Source organism: Octopus sinensis, unplaced genomic scaffold (assembly GCF_006345805.1).
Source record: "Octopus sinensis unplaced genomic scaffold, ASM634580v1 Contig18510, whole genome shotgun sequence".
Classification (NCBI taxonomy): Eukaryota; Metazoa; Mollusca; class Cephalopoda; order Octopoda; family Octopodidae; genus Octopus; species Octopus sinensis.
The window spans coordinates 23,654-37,561 of NW_021835900.1; the positions used below are offsets into that span (position 1 = coordinate 23,654).

Here is a 13,908-nt window from a genome sequence, read left to right on the forward strand (position 1 = left end):
ATCTTTTTCTCTTGGCTTTATTGAGAAAATTCTATAGTTTGTAAGATATTTGTTGTTTTTTTTCTGCAATTTCAACCAATCAGTGACGTCTATTGAGTTAAAAAGCATTCTGTGCCGTATGAATATGTCCCTCGTTTAAGAAACATATTGGGTTTACTTACATTTGTGAAGAAAAAAAAGATACCCTTCCCCCACCCCTAACCCTAACCCTAAAACAGATTGAAATGCAATAGATCGATACTAGGGTCATAATTATGGGTGACAATTTCATATGACACCGCTAGAAAAAACTGCCGTTCAAACCGAAAAGATCCTATATACATATATATATACATACATACATATATACATAGGTATATGCATGTGTCCGTGCGTGTGTGTGTCAGAGAGAGAGAGAGAGAGAGGTGTATATACGACGGGCTTTCAGTTTCTTAAGGATATGGTATCAGAAAGAATTTTTGTCTACATTGAGAGAGAGCTGAAGTACTTTGGGTGTCGTCAGGGTCAACAAGCTTAACGTTCACATTCTAAAGAAAGGAGTGAACAGGAAACGGATGGAGACAACTGTGAAGACGCTGGCTGGATGATATAAAAAAAAGGGGGCTTTGTGGCGTTTCGCCCGTCGCTACGTTCTGAGTTCAAATTCCGCCGAGGTCGACTTTACCGTTTTTTCCTTTCGGGGGTCGATATATTAAGTACCGGTAAAACACTTGGGTCCGAGTAATCGACTAGTCCCCTCCCCATAAATTTCAGGCCTCTTGCCTATAATAGAAAGAATTATTATTATTATTATTAGTAGTAGTAGTAGTATATTTGTTCTGGTTGAATGCGCAACCATAGCCAGGCACACGAAGTAATTAAGTTAGGTATTACATATTTTTGGTCCTAAACCCTTATCAATGTGGATAGGAATATACAAGGCAGTGTATAAGACAGTAGAATGTATAATATTCTTTTCTACTCTGGGCACAAGGCCCGAAATTTTGGGAGAGGGTGTTAGTCGATTGGATCGATCCCCAGTACGTAATGGGTACTTAATTTATCAGCCCCGAAAGGATGAAAAGCAAAGCCGACTTCTGCGGAATTTGAACTCAGAACGTAACGGCAGACGAAATACCTATTTCTTTACTACCCACAATGGGCTAAACATAGGGAGGACAAACAAGGACAGACAAACGGATTAAGTTGATTATATTAACCCCAGTGTGTAACTGGTACTTATTTAATCGACCCCAAAAGGATGAAAGGTAAAGTCGACCTGGGCGGAATTTGAATTCAGAACATAACGGCAGACGAAATACCGGTAAACATTTCGCCCGGCGTACTAACGTTTCTGCCAGCTCGCCGCCTTAAAATGTATAATATTTAAACAGCGTATACTAATTTATATATTATATATAAAAGAGTCGACACTGCAATGTTGTATGCTGTACAATACCGTATTTCAAGACAAAATAAAAGTAAATATAGTGATTTATGTATTTCGCTTATTATTCTTGCTGAATGCTGTTGCTTACAGCTAAAACAGCAGATCTAAAACCCGTTATTGTTTTGTTGTTATTGTCGTTGTTGTTGATGTTGTTGTTGTTGTTGTTGTTGTTGTTGTGTTGTTGTTGTTCTTCTTCTTCTTCTTCTTCTTCTTCTTCTTCTTCTTCTTCTTCTTCTTCTTCTTCTTCTCTTCTTCTTCATCATCATCATCATCATCGTTATAATTACTATTATCGTTGCATGAGAGAGAGAGAGACAGTGCATGCCATCAAGGTGACACGGGGGTAAAATAACTGAAGCCCAGTATACCCATCATGACTGCCCGTCTGATAAGGGTACACCAGGCGCATGCATCACAACCATATGTGCGCGACATGGTGATCTCATATCAAGATAAACAGCGCATGTCTTTGCAGGTGGGGCCCATTTAGAATTTTCTTCAGTTCTTGTGGCACATTCCGTTCAAAAAGTCCCTAAATAAGTGTGGTTTAAGGAAGTTGAACATAACAACCATGTTTACAGAGGTGAATTATGCAATCCCCAAAGAATCCCTCTCGACAAATAGCTATGATACTACCCAACTACTTCTGCTCCTGACCAGAGATGCAAATATCATCAGCCACTAAGGGACATGCTCAACTGGTTACGGTCAAAACAATGTACATGATAACACTCCCTGTCCTTTAAGATCAGAAGCCATGAGAGCTACTGCTTGGTACTGCATCGGGGCATTTATTACTATTATTATCATTATTATTATTATTATTATTATTATTATTATTATTATTATTATTATTATTATTATTATTATGATCATTCGGTGGCGGGCAACCAGAATCGTTAAACGCCGGGGGAAATGCTTAGCGATATTTCGTCCGCCTCTACGTTCAGAGTTCAAAATTCCGCCAAGTTTGACTTTGACTTTAGTCAGTTCAGTCAGTGAAAGCCTGAAATTAAACAACAACAATCACAACAACAACCCTGAACGCCAGAACTTCTTAAAGTGGGTGGCGCCACCCACTAAGGGTGGTGCAAAATTTTAGACTGGGTCTATAAAGTGGGAGTTGGAAAATTTACATGGGTACAATCGACAAATGGGATGGTAGTGGTGTCACACATGCTTCTGTACAATGTTTTTGTCTTCTGTTTAAGTGCAGTATTATGATAAACATCTCGTTAACCACAATAATTAACAGATTCCATAATACTAATAGCAAAAATATTAAACCTAATTATCGAACTCGGAACGTGAATCAGTTAATAAGAATACCATATATGCTTATAGAAGGTAGATAGTCTCCCACGTCGAACTAGCGCCCGGAATTCAATGACCCTAGCCTAATATTACGTAAAAATACGTAATATTACGTAAAAATACCTAAATTTTGTAATTTGAACTCGCAGCGTAACGGCAGACGAAATACCTATTTCTTTACCACCCACAAAGGGCTAAACACAGAGAGGACAAGCAAGGACAGACAAACGGATTAATTCGATTATATCGACCCTAGTGCGTAACTGGTACTTAATTTATCGACCCCGATTTGAATTGTAGTAAGAGAATGCCTCAAAAGTGTGAGAAAATGAAAATGGCCAATCGTTAAAGAAAGGTTTGAGGAACGCGTTTCTTCGTGAATAATAGTCAAATCTCTTAAATCACATCTGATACAATGTGTTCCTTGTTGTTTCCTGCACTGGAGAGTACAAACGGGACAGCCATGGATGGAATGCTGTGGATGGAGTGCCATTGATGATAGGCTCGTTCAATGAAGGTTATACAAGAGACTAAAACACAGTCTGGAATGAGTGAAAAAAAAGCTGGTACGAGACAAACGATGTCACTCCTTTCACTGCTCATTACCGACATAAGCTACCACTAGCTTCTCTGATTTCTATTGTGAGTCATTGAAGCCAATTGGTACACTACCGTCTGTGCCACTTTCCCCTTCGTCACCTGAGTCTAAATATTGATTTTAAGATCGACAAAATTATCACACCTGTTGCAGGTGAGTAAAACATCGAATATATCAATCCTAGCAAAAGGTTATCCAACGTCTTCGACGGTGACAAAGTATTCGATCAACTGAACTCTGTCAGTTCCTGTTATCTCCGCCTGCGGCAGAATGTGCATTATCAGGAGGTAGTTGCCCTTATATCATTCGATCTTTAACGAGAGGGTTCAGACATGTCCATGCTCTGATGTTGTCTCTCCATGTCCTAGGTTGCCTACCGCTGCTTCTTTTGCAATTAATTATGCCTTCCAAACCATTCTCTTAGTGAGACCAAGCAGTTTAAATATTTTACGTGTGATGATAGAGATGAGTGGTGGTAATTTGGTCATTTGTCTTTAGATTTTCGATTCTGACGTGGTCTGAGAGTCTGTTGTTAGCAATAATTCACGTTACAGATTTCCAGTTTCTGAAATGCAACAAATATGCAGGTGACACATTGTAGCTCAAATAAAACTACGGGAAGAACGTAAATGCTGTAGTTGCTTGATTTTAAGTGGGTTCCGTCTACCAGATCCACTCACAAGGCTTTGGTCGGCCCGTGGCTATTGTAGAAGACACTTGCCCAAGGTGCCACGCACTAGGACTGCACCCGGAACCTTGTGGTTGGTAAGCAAGCTACGTACCACACAGCCACTAGTATTATTTTTTCGTTTAAGTCCAATATTTAAAATTTATTATTATTATTATTTCATATACGCGTAACAGATTAAACTGTTGGAAGAGAAAGATTCATACCATTAGGCTACCACAACTGACCATAGATACCAGTTATTACTTAGGTGGTGAGCTGGTAGAATCGTTAGCACGCCGGACAGAGTGCTTAGTAGCAGTTAGTCCATTTTTTATATTCTGAATTCGAGTCTCACTTTGCCTTTCATGCTTTCAGGTTTGATACGTACCAGTTGAGCACTGGGGTTGATATAATCGATTAATCCAATTATTATTATTATTGTTGTTGTTGTTGTTGTTGTTGTTGTAGTTTTTGTTGTTGTTGTTGTTGTTATAGGAGAAGGGCTGCTTTCATGATTCTCTCAAGTGTTTGTGTTTGTGTGACTGATGAGAACAGAAAAAAGCATGTTCGCTTTAGATCAATGGTCCGAATGCTTACCTGAGAGTGAGCTTTGCTAAAGGAACCACCAATGGGCCAAGTACTAGAGGTGAGCAGGTATACGCCTGGAGAGAGACGGATTTAATTTACTTTCCGTTAGCGTGTTCGATTCCTCTAAGTAAGGATAATGAATTATGAAGTTTGGAGACAATCCATGATTCATTATGAATTAATGCTTATTTTCTTGGATTGAAAACAACATCTCTGAAATGAATTCGAAACAGAGTCCTTGTGTGCATTCCTGCAGTATTTACATTTAGAGGGCGTTGCAGTATTTGTCGGAAAAATTGCCTTGTAGAATTTAATGACTGCGTTTCGGGCTTACATTCCATCGCGATACATTTTGCCGTCTGCGAATTCGGATCAAATAAAATACGCATCCCTCCAGTTTTGTTGATGGTTAGTGGACCGGAAGAACATCAGATTAGATTTCTTGCATGTATTTTTTTTTGTTTTGTTTTTCAGATTTTTGAGTTTGGTGTTGAAATCCCACTATGGCCTACGTGGGAGTGTTGACTTAATCCTTTAATCTAACGTTCAGTTTAATACCACCACACTGTACTGTAACTGTTGTTAGCAATGTCCAGTCTTGCAACCAGCGATGTATAACAGCTTCTGATGGTCTGGTCGATACTGTAATACTGTAGTATATATATATATATGTGTGTGTGTGTGTGTGTGTGTGTGTGTGTGTGTGTGTGTGTGTGTGTGTGTGTGTGTGTGTGTGTGTTTATATATATATAGGAGAGTTCACGAAAAAAACAAGACGAAGACAGGTGGTGTAGACAACAAACAGATGTATTAGTTTAACGCTCGAGAAGTGAAAATGCCTTTAACGTTTCGAGCCTACGCTCTTCCACAGAAAGGAACACAGAAAGAAACAAGGAGCGAAAATAAATATTGTGTAGTGGCTAGCGATCTATCATGGCGAATGACGGACAGAGGGATCATACAGGGGAGCTGGGAAGAAGGGGAGATAATAAAGTAGTGGTGATCCCAAAATGAAGGTGCGCGTGCGTGTGTATATGAGAGCGTGTGAAGTAAATTTCTTTCTTTCGAAAAGAGTTTCACGCTGCCATGATTCTCAGTTCTCACCGGATGATCGAGATGGCATGAAACTGGAGTGCTGAGAAAAGACTTCGGTTTAGATAATGAATAAAAAAACTCGTTAATATATACGAATATTCTGTTACTAATAATTCTATACAAGTCAATATTACAAAGCATTATAATCATTGTATCCTTGTGTGTACGTACGTTTAATATGTACGTGTATCTATGTTTGCTTATAATTATCTGTTCATGCGTAAATAGACAGACTACCTTGAAGTGGGCAAATATGGTTTATTTTTCTCTGGTGTGTTTGGGTGTGTCATATGAAATATAGAAAATCCATGTGAAATACTGGCATAATTCACACGACTTAGAGTGTACCACGATGACGATGAAGATAACACCACCACCAACACGAACAAGAACAACAACAACAAAAACATCAAAACAACAACACATTATCGTTATCTTTAAAGATGCGTTTTTTACCTGCTACATTAGAAGTTGATAGAAACAGGTGCTGGAATACTTTGAAACTACCAATTAGCTTACAAACATAACACCTGTTTAAGTTTCAATATTCAGCTGGACTTCGTTCAGCAGGGTGCCTCTCAACTGGTTGTTGCAATCGGCCTGCAAGAAACAGCAGCCATATTCACTGACTTCGTTATGTAATATATGAAAATAATAATGGATTGTAATAATGGCTGGACGAGATTAAGAAGTTAGTCGCAAATGCTTCTTTCGCTCATAAGCTGGATGTAAACGAGAGCGAAAACAAGAGAAACAACATGGATACACGAGCATATGTGTGTGTGTGTGTGTGTGTGTTTGTGTGTGTGTGTGTGTGTGTGTGTGTAGGAATGTGTGATATATATCTAACTTATATATAGGTATGTATTTATATGTATATATATGTTATAATAGTGCGTATGTAAGTGTGTATGAATAATTTTTATATGAATATGTAATAACTAGATGTAGTTTGTTAGTGTGTTCGTACTACACACACATTTGTGTGTCTATGTACATATATCCAAATGTATATATATACATATATATATATATGTGTGTCTGTGTGTGTGTCCAAGTGTATATAACATACATGTGTGTGTAGTGCGAATACACTAACGTATTAAATCTAGTAATTACATATTCTTATAAACATTCACAAATATACACACATACGCTTTTCTGTAATATATATGTGTGTGTATGTGTGTGTGTATGAATGTATATATATATATATATATATATATATATATATATATATATATATATATATATATATATATATATATATATATATATATACATATGTACATATGTATGTATATGTGTATGTATACACGACATCTATTTATCTATCTATATATCTGTGTGCTTGTAATGTGCGCATGTTAGTGTGTGCGTGTGTGTATGTGTGTGTGTGTGTGTATCTCGTTATACAAATGTGTATACGCATATGAGTCAATCATATGACGAGGCATTATTCCATAGTTTATTACGACATACTTTGGTCGTACAGCCACTCTTGAACAGAATATAAATGGAAAGTAAAGCATGATAATTCATGCGTTGGTTAACTACTGCCGGTCCAATATGACCTCCACCACCTGTATTTTTACAACACGCCTCAGGAAAAGCTTATGTGTCTGTTCGGGCTACTTAAACGTGCTAATATGGGCACCTTGCAATCATCGCTCAATAAGCTAGAAATAACAGCAAAATCTACCTCGAAGCAATTACTAGATTCTTGAATATGTAATATTATAGGAAATATGCTTACGGAGATTGCAGACTTTGATACAGAAAAAGGCGGGATATTCACGGGTGGGAGACACATGATTGAAGATGTGCGGGTAGGATTAATCAGTTGCATCAAAGGAGTCAACATTAAAATAATATAGTCCAAAACACATTATTTATGGAATTAAAGACGGAATGGTCACGGATGAGTGGTTTTTAACGACAGATAAGATCTGTGATGCAGGGAGGGTTAAAAAAAAGAGACAAGTACAGAAATAAGAAGGAACACATTAGATAATGTAGTTCGATATACATTATGTCTGCAGAACGGATGGGATTGTCACGGCCGGAACGCTTGTTCGACTGAGGTGCCGATACGGGGTGAAACGAGAGTAATAACAGCACGAAGGAGAAGAAGAAAAACAACAACAACAACAAAGGATAGGTTACATAATTTAGTCTGGTATGTATATGTTTGAACAGCAGAAGGGACTGTCACGGATGGAACACTTGTTCAGCAAAGGGGCCAGCCCGGAGCTACACGACATCATCAGCTTCACCGAACGGAGCATCATCATCATCATCATCATCGTCGTCGTCGTCGTCGTTATCATCATCATCATCATCGTTTCAATCACCACCACCATCATCATCATCATCATCAACCAGAACAACAACAACAACAACAGCAACAAAACATAAACAAAGGATACATTATGTGATGTAGCCGTAGGTACACTATGCCAGTAGCAATGGTGATAATAATAATAATAATAATAATAATAATAATAATAATAATAATAATAATAATAATCATAATAATAATAATAACAATGATAATAATATGCGGGAACAAGATTTACACTGGATGGTCATAGTTGGAGTACCTTTCGAAATTGGAATCTGCTCGATCAGCACTAAACAACAAGCTACCACAACAGGACATCAACAACGAGAACAACAACAATAATAAATTACAAAAAGAAAAAAAAAAACGAAAAAAAAGCTTCTATTTATTGCCATTAAACCGTTGAAAGTCTGAATGGATAATAACTGAGAAATGTGTGTATGTGTGTGCATGTGTGTATGTGTATGTGTATGTGTGTGTGTGTGTGTGTGTTGATGGAGCAATAGAGGTCAGGTGATGCTGTGGTCTGGATGCTTGTACTGCTGTTACAGCCTCTCAACGTCTGCAACAAGCCCGGCTTTGCTTTATAGCTAGAAGCCAAACAACTATCATGGTATGTGTAGGCGTTTAGACCGAACATGAGTGGGTGTAGTAGACATTTCACTGATCTTCGTCTACCCCTGCCTCCTTTTGTTTTACCATTTTCCTTCCAGCTATCCCTTCCCTTCATTCATTTCTTTCTTCAGTTCTTCCTTCATTTCTCTTCTTCATATATTTGTCGTTTGCCTTTATATATTTATATATATACATATATATATATACTTATCTATACATCTATATCTATCTATCTATCAATCAATCAATCTCTCTCTCTCCCTCTTTCTCTGTATATATATATATATATATATATATATATATATATATTATATATATATGTAACTAAAAATAAGGGTGTCTGAGAGACACCACCATGCCGAAATAGCAGTCAAAACCCTGACTCTAAGAACCACGTTAAATGTTCATATCGCACCATGAGATAAAACAGATATATATATATACAATTATATATATATTTTATATATAGAGATATTTGTTTGTTTTAATTTACAGCCTGTATTGAGACAGAGGTGCGCGTGTGCTTTGTTAGCGGTGTATATTATGTGTTAACAGTGCGTGTGTGTGTGTGTGTGTGTGAGACATATCTATGGAATTTTGTGGAGACTGAGAATGAGGGTGGGGATGGGGGGGTGTCTACAGGTGAGCGGTAATGTTCGTGTGACTGTTTATTTCTCAATGGGTCAGCAGAATACTTGTGAACGTGTATGTCTATTATATATATGTGTGTGTGTGTATGTGCGCGTGTTTCTGTGTATATATACATAGAAACATGTAAGTATATATACATATTTGTTTATATGTATATATATATATATATAGATGTCTCTCTCTCTCTCTATATATATATGTATATGTACATGTACTTATCTATCTATATATATATATAATCATATATATACATATATATATAAATAAATAAATATATATTATATATATATATATATATATATATATATATATGTATGTAATATATAAATAATATATATATATGTATATATATAAATATTACCTGTCACACACTTTTACTTTTCTGACATTTTGCCATCTCTATATGTTTGTCTCTTTCTCTCACTCTCTCTTTCTTTCACACATGCATACGCACACCACCACACACACACACACACACACCACACACACACTCAAACACACACACACACACACACCACACACACGACCACGTACATACATAAACTGTCACATTCTCTTTGTTAAGCTTTATGTAAGTTGACAGCATGTGTTATATAAAGGTAGATTTCAATATGTGTACTCTTTGTCCACAATACACACACACACACACACACCAACACACACATATCTATATGTACATATACATGTAAATATATATACACATACACACATACATAAATATATATATATATATATATATACACATTCATACATATATATATATATTTATATATATATATATATACATACATGCATAATTATACATTAATAAAAAGGTGTGTTTGAGCTACTACTACTACTACTACTACTACTACTACTACTACTACTACTACTACTACTACTACTACTACAACTGCTGCTTCGGCTGCAGTTACTGGTATAGGTGTGCCTGATGTTGTTGTTGTTGTTGTTGTCGTTGCTGTGTATTTGAAAGTGGAGTTAGAAGGAGACGGAGAATTTCCTCTCTAAGGTAAGACCAATGAACTATTTCATTCCTGTTGATGGACCGACAGCCATGGGCGCCGGACTAGCGTCAACACAAGCAGTACATATACGAACGTGTCTTTGTGTTTATATATATATATATATATGTAGATATTTATAAAGAGAGAGAGAGAGAGAGAGAGAGAGAGAGAAATGGATAGATAGATATATATATATATTTGTATAAATCTATTTGTATGTATGTATATATCTATATAAATATATATATATATATATATCTATATATATATTATATATATATTATGTATATTATAGTATGTATGTATATATGTATATATATAATGGAGTTACTCTGGGAATTAAAGGATATTTATATATACATATACATATATATTACATATATATGTACTTATATGTGTATTACATTTGTATATGGATAAATATCCCAATACGAACACACACACACACACACACACATATTATATATATATATATATATATACACACACATAAATATATATTTATTTATGACACCAGGTAACCCAAACTGTGACCGTGCTTTACTCAACACATCAGCATACTGTCATATACTCATTAGTCCCAAATATTAGACACACACAAGCATATATATATACATATGTGTGTGTGCGCGAGCGTGTGTGTGTGTGTGTATGTATGATGTATATATATGTATGTGTGTGTGTATATATATATATATATATATATATATACAAACGCACATTTACGCAAACACACAAACACACATATGCGTGTATGTGTGTGTACAGTAACTGTTTGTCTATGAAATTCCATTCAGAAATTACAGATGCCCGCGAGGCTGTGTGTGACTGTCTTTTGCTTTGAGCACTGCGATCAGCATCACACAACAGCACATGCATTTCTGAAATTGTGTGTTGGAGTGTGGTTATGTGTATGTGTTTGGCGCGTGTATGTGTGTTGTTCTTCTATGAGTACGTGTGTATATGTATATATATATATATATATATTTATTTATTTATATATATATATATATATATATATATATATATATATATATATATATATACATATATACATTTTGGTGAATTGAAGAAATGGAGCTGAACGCAGATTGAACAGAAATCATTTTATTTCATTCTTCTTCTTCTCTTCTTCTTCTTCTTTTTTCTTTTTCGTTCTTTTTTCTTCTTCTTCTTCTTCTCTTCTTCTTCTTCTTCTTCTTCTCTTCTTCTTCTTTTTTCTTCGTCTCTTCTTTCTTCTTCTTCTCTTCTTCTTATTTCATTTCTCGTTTTATTTAATTAATTTACTGCTGTGATTTTTGCTACTAAGGTATCGGTTAAACTTTTGATTAATCTACTACAAGATTATTCATCTTTCTATTTCACATAATATATTTCACATAATATATATATATATATATATATATCATATAGGATGTACATATATATATATATAGTATATATTTATACATATATATATGTATATATATATATATATATATATCTATATACCTATATATATATATATATATAATATATACGTATATATATAAGTATATATATATGTGTATGTGTATGGATATATATATAGGTATATATATATATACGTATATATTTATACATATATATATGTATATATATATATATATATATATATATACCTATATATATATATATATACATATATACGTATATATATAAGTATATATATATGTGTATGTGTATGGATATATATATATAGGTATATATATATATACGTATACATATATGCATATATATACATATAACCAGTTTTTGAAACTCAAACTTCTTGTTTCGCAATTGTCTGCGTGGTTCTGCGTGTATTTACGTGTGTGTATGTATATGTGTGTGTTTATGCCCAATGATGTATGAGTGTGGGTTTCGAAGAAAAACAAAATCAAATCAAATAAAGAAATGATCAGCCACAGTAGCAGCATCATTATCAGCAGCAGCGGTAGCAGTAGCAGCAGCAACAGCAATTCTTCTCAATAGAACTCGGCAAGGAACAGGCTTGCTTCCATTAGCGCCAATGTATTCATACGAGTTTGTTATCGTATATAAAAGTTTGCAATATGTTTGTCAAAACTTTACTTGTGCCACATGAATGGATGTATTTTGCTGTGTGCCTGTGTGTGCTTGCGTGTGTGCGCGTGTGTGTGCGTGTGTGTGTGTGTGTGTGTGTGTGAGATGCGTGTGTGTTTGTAAACGTTTAGGCGTATAACTTAAATTTACAAACGCGAGCAATAATTCCTAATATGTAATGTATTTTTATGTGTGTATATATATATATATATATATATATATATATATATATATATATATTTATATATATTTATACATATGTATATGTGTGTGTGTGTGTGTGTGTGTGTGGTTTTGTGTGCGTGTGTTTGTACATGTATATAGGCTTGTGTACATAGTATACATTTATCACATACATACATACATGCATATATAGATATATATCAAATACTTGAATGAATGCTAGCTGTAGGGCTTCGTGCGGCTGCACTCTCAACGTGTGTGTGTGTGTGTGTGTGTGTGCTTGTGTGTGTGTGTGTGTTGTGTGTGTGTGTGTGTGTGTGTGCGTGGTTAAATTTTTCTTTGTCCATCAATATACTTATGTTAACTAGCCTTCATATCCGTTATTGCCACTGCTGCATTTATTAAGGACGATAGGTTGACAGAAATCGTTAGAGCTTCAAAAACATATTGCCCAGCGGGGAGGAATTACAACCTTGTTTCGTGGTCTGCTACCACAAAGCACTGGGTTCAAACCCCGCCAAAGTGAGCTTTGACTTTCTCCCTTCAGGGTCAGTAAAACAAGATGCTAGTCAAGTACGCGAGTCTTGAGTATTGACTTAGCCACCCCCTCTAACTTATTGGCCTTGTACGTTATATCAACTTAGTAACACTAGCGACATCTCGCCCCTCTTGACGTTCTGAGCCCAATTTCTGCTCATTGAATTTGCCTTTCATCCTTTGAGGATCGATACAATATATACCAGTGATGAACTGGTGTCGATGTAATCGACCAGAGCCTTCCCCACAAAAATTTCAGATCTTCTGGCCTTATGATACAAAGGTGCATTTTTCTTGCTCGATTCCATAAGGTGAAATTACCTCTTTGTCTTTCTGGGTAAATATAATTATGTACCAGTTATATACTATGGGTATTTTCAACGTGTAATCATCCTTCTTAAATTTCTGGCCGTTGCGGTACATTAGCGGAATCTTAAGAACGTTGGATAAGATGTCTCACCATATATATCGTAGTTCATTATGTTCTGATTTTAAATCTTTTTGATGTGAAATTTCATGCACTTTTCATACATGTGGAACCGACAAAATAAAGTACCTGCTAAGTACGGATGTCTGTTTTAAGGACACTTTCTGCTTGAGTAACTTGCTGTTTCTCTGCTGGTCACAATTATTAGAGCGTCGAACAAAGTGGCTTGAAGTATTTGTTTTAGTTCTTTACACTGCTGGGGTTTAAATCCCGACGAGGTCAACTTTAGCTTTCTAGCTTCCGGTATCGACAAAATAAAGTATCAGACAAGTACGGGGGCGACGAACCGTCTCCGCTCAAAATTGCCGGCC

General features: G+C 35.6%; 1 long non-coding RNA gene across 1 annotated transcript; it reads right to left on the reverse strand.

The window, feature by feature from the left end:
• Nucleotides 1-968: 968 nt before the first annotated feature.
• Nucleotides 969-1,342, reverse strand: LOC118761897. The gene is made up of 2 exons (XR_004997722.1): nucleotides 1,302-1,342; nucleotides 969-1,117 (listed from the first exon to the last, which is right to left on the reverse strand). It is a non-coding gene; the product is annotated as an uncharacterized LOC118761897 (long non-coding RNA).
• Nucleotides 1,343-13,908: the final 12,566 nt, after the last annotated feature.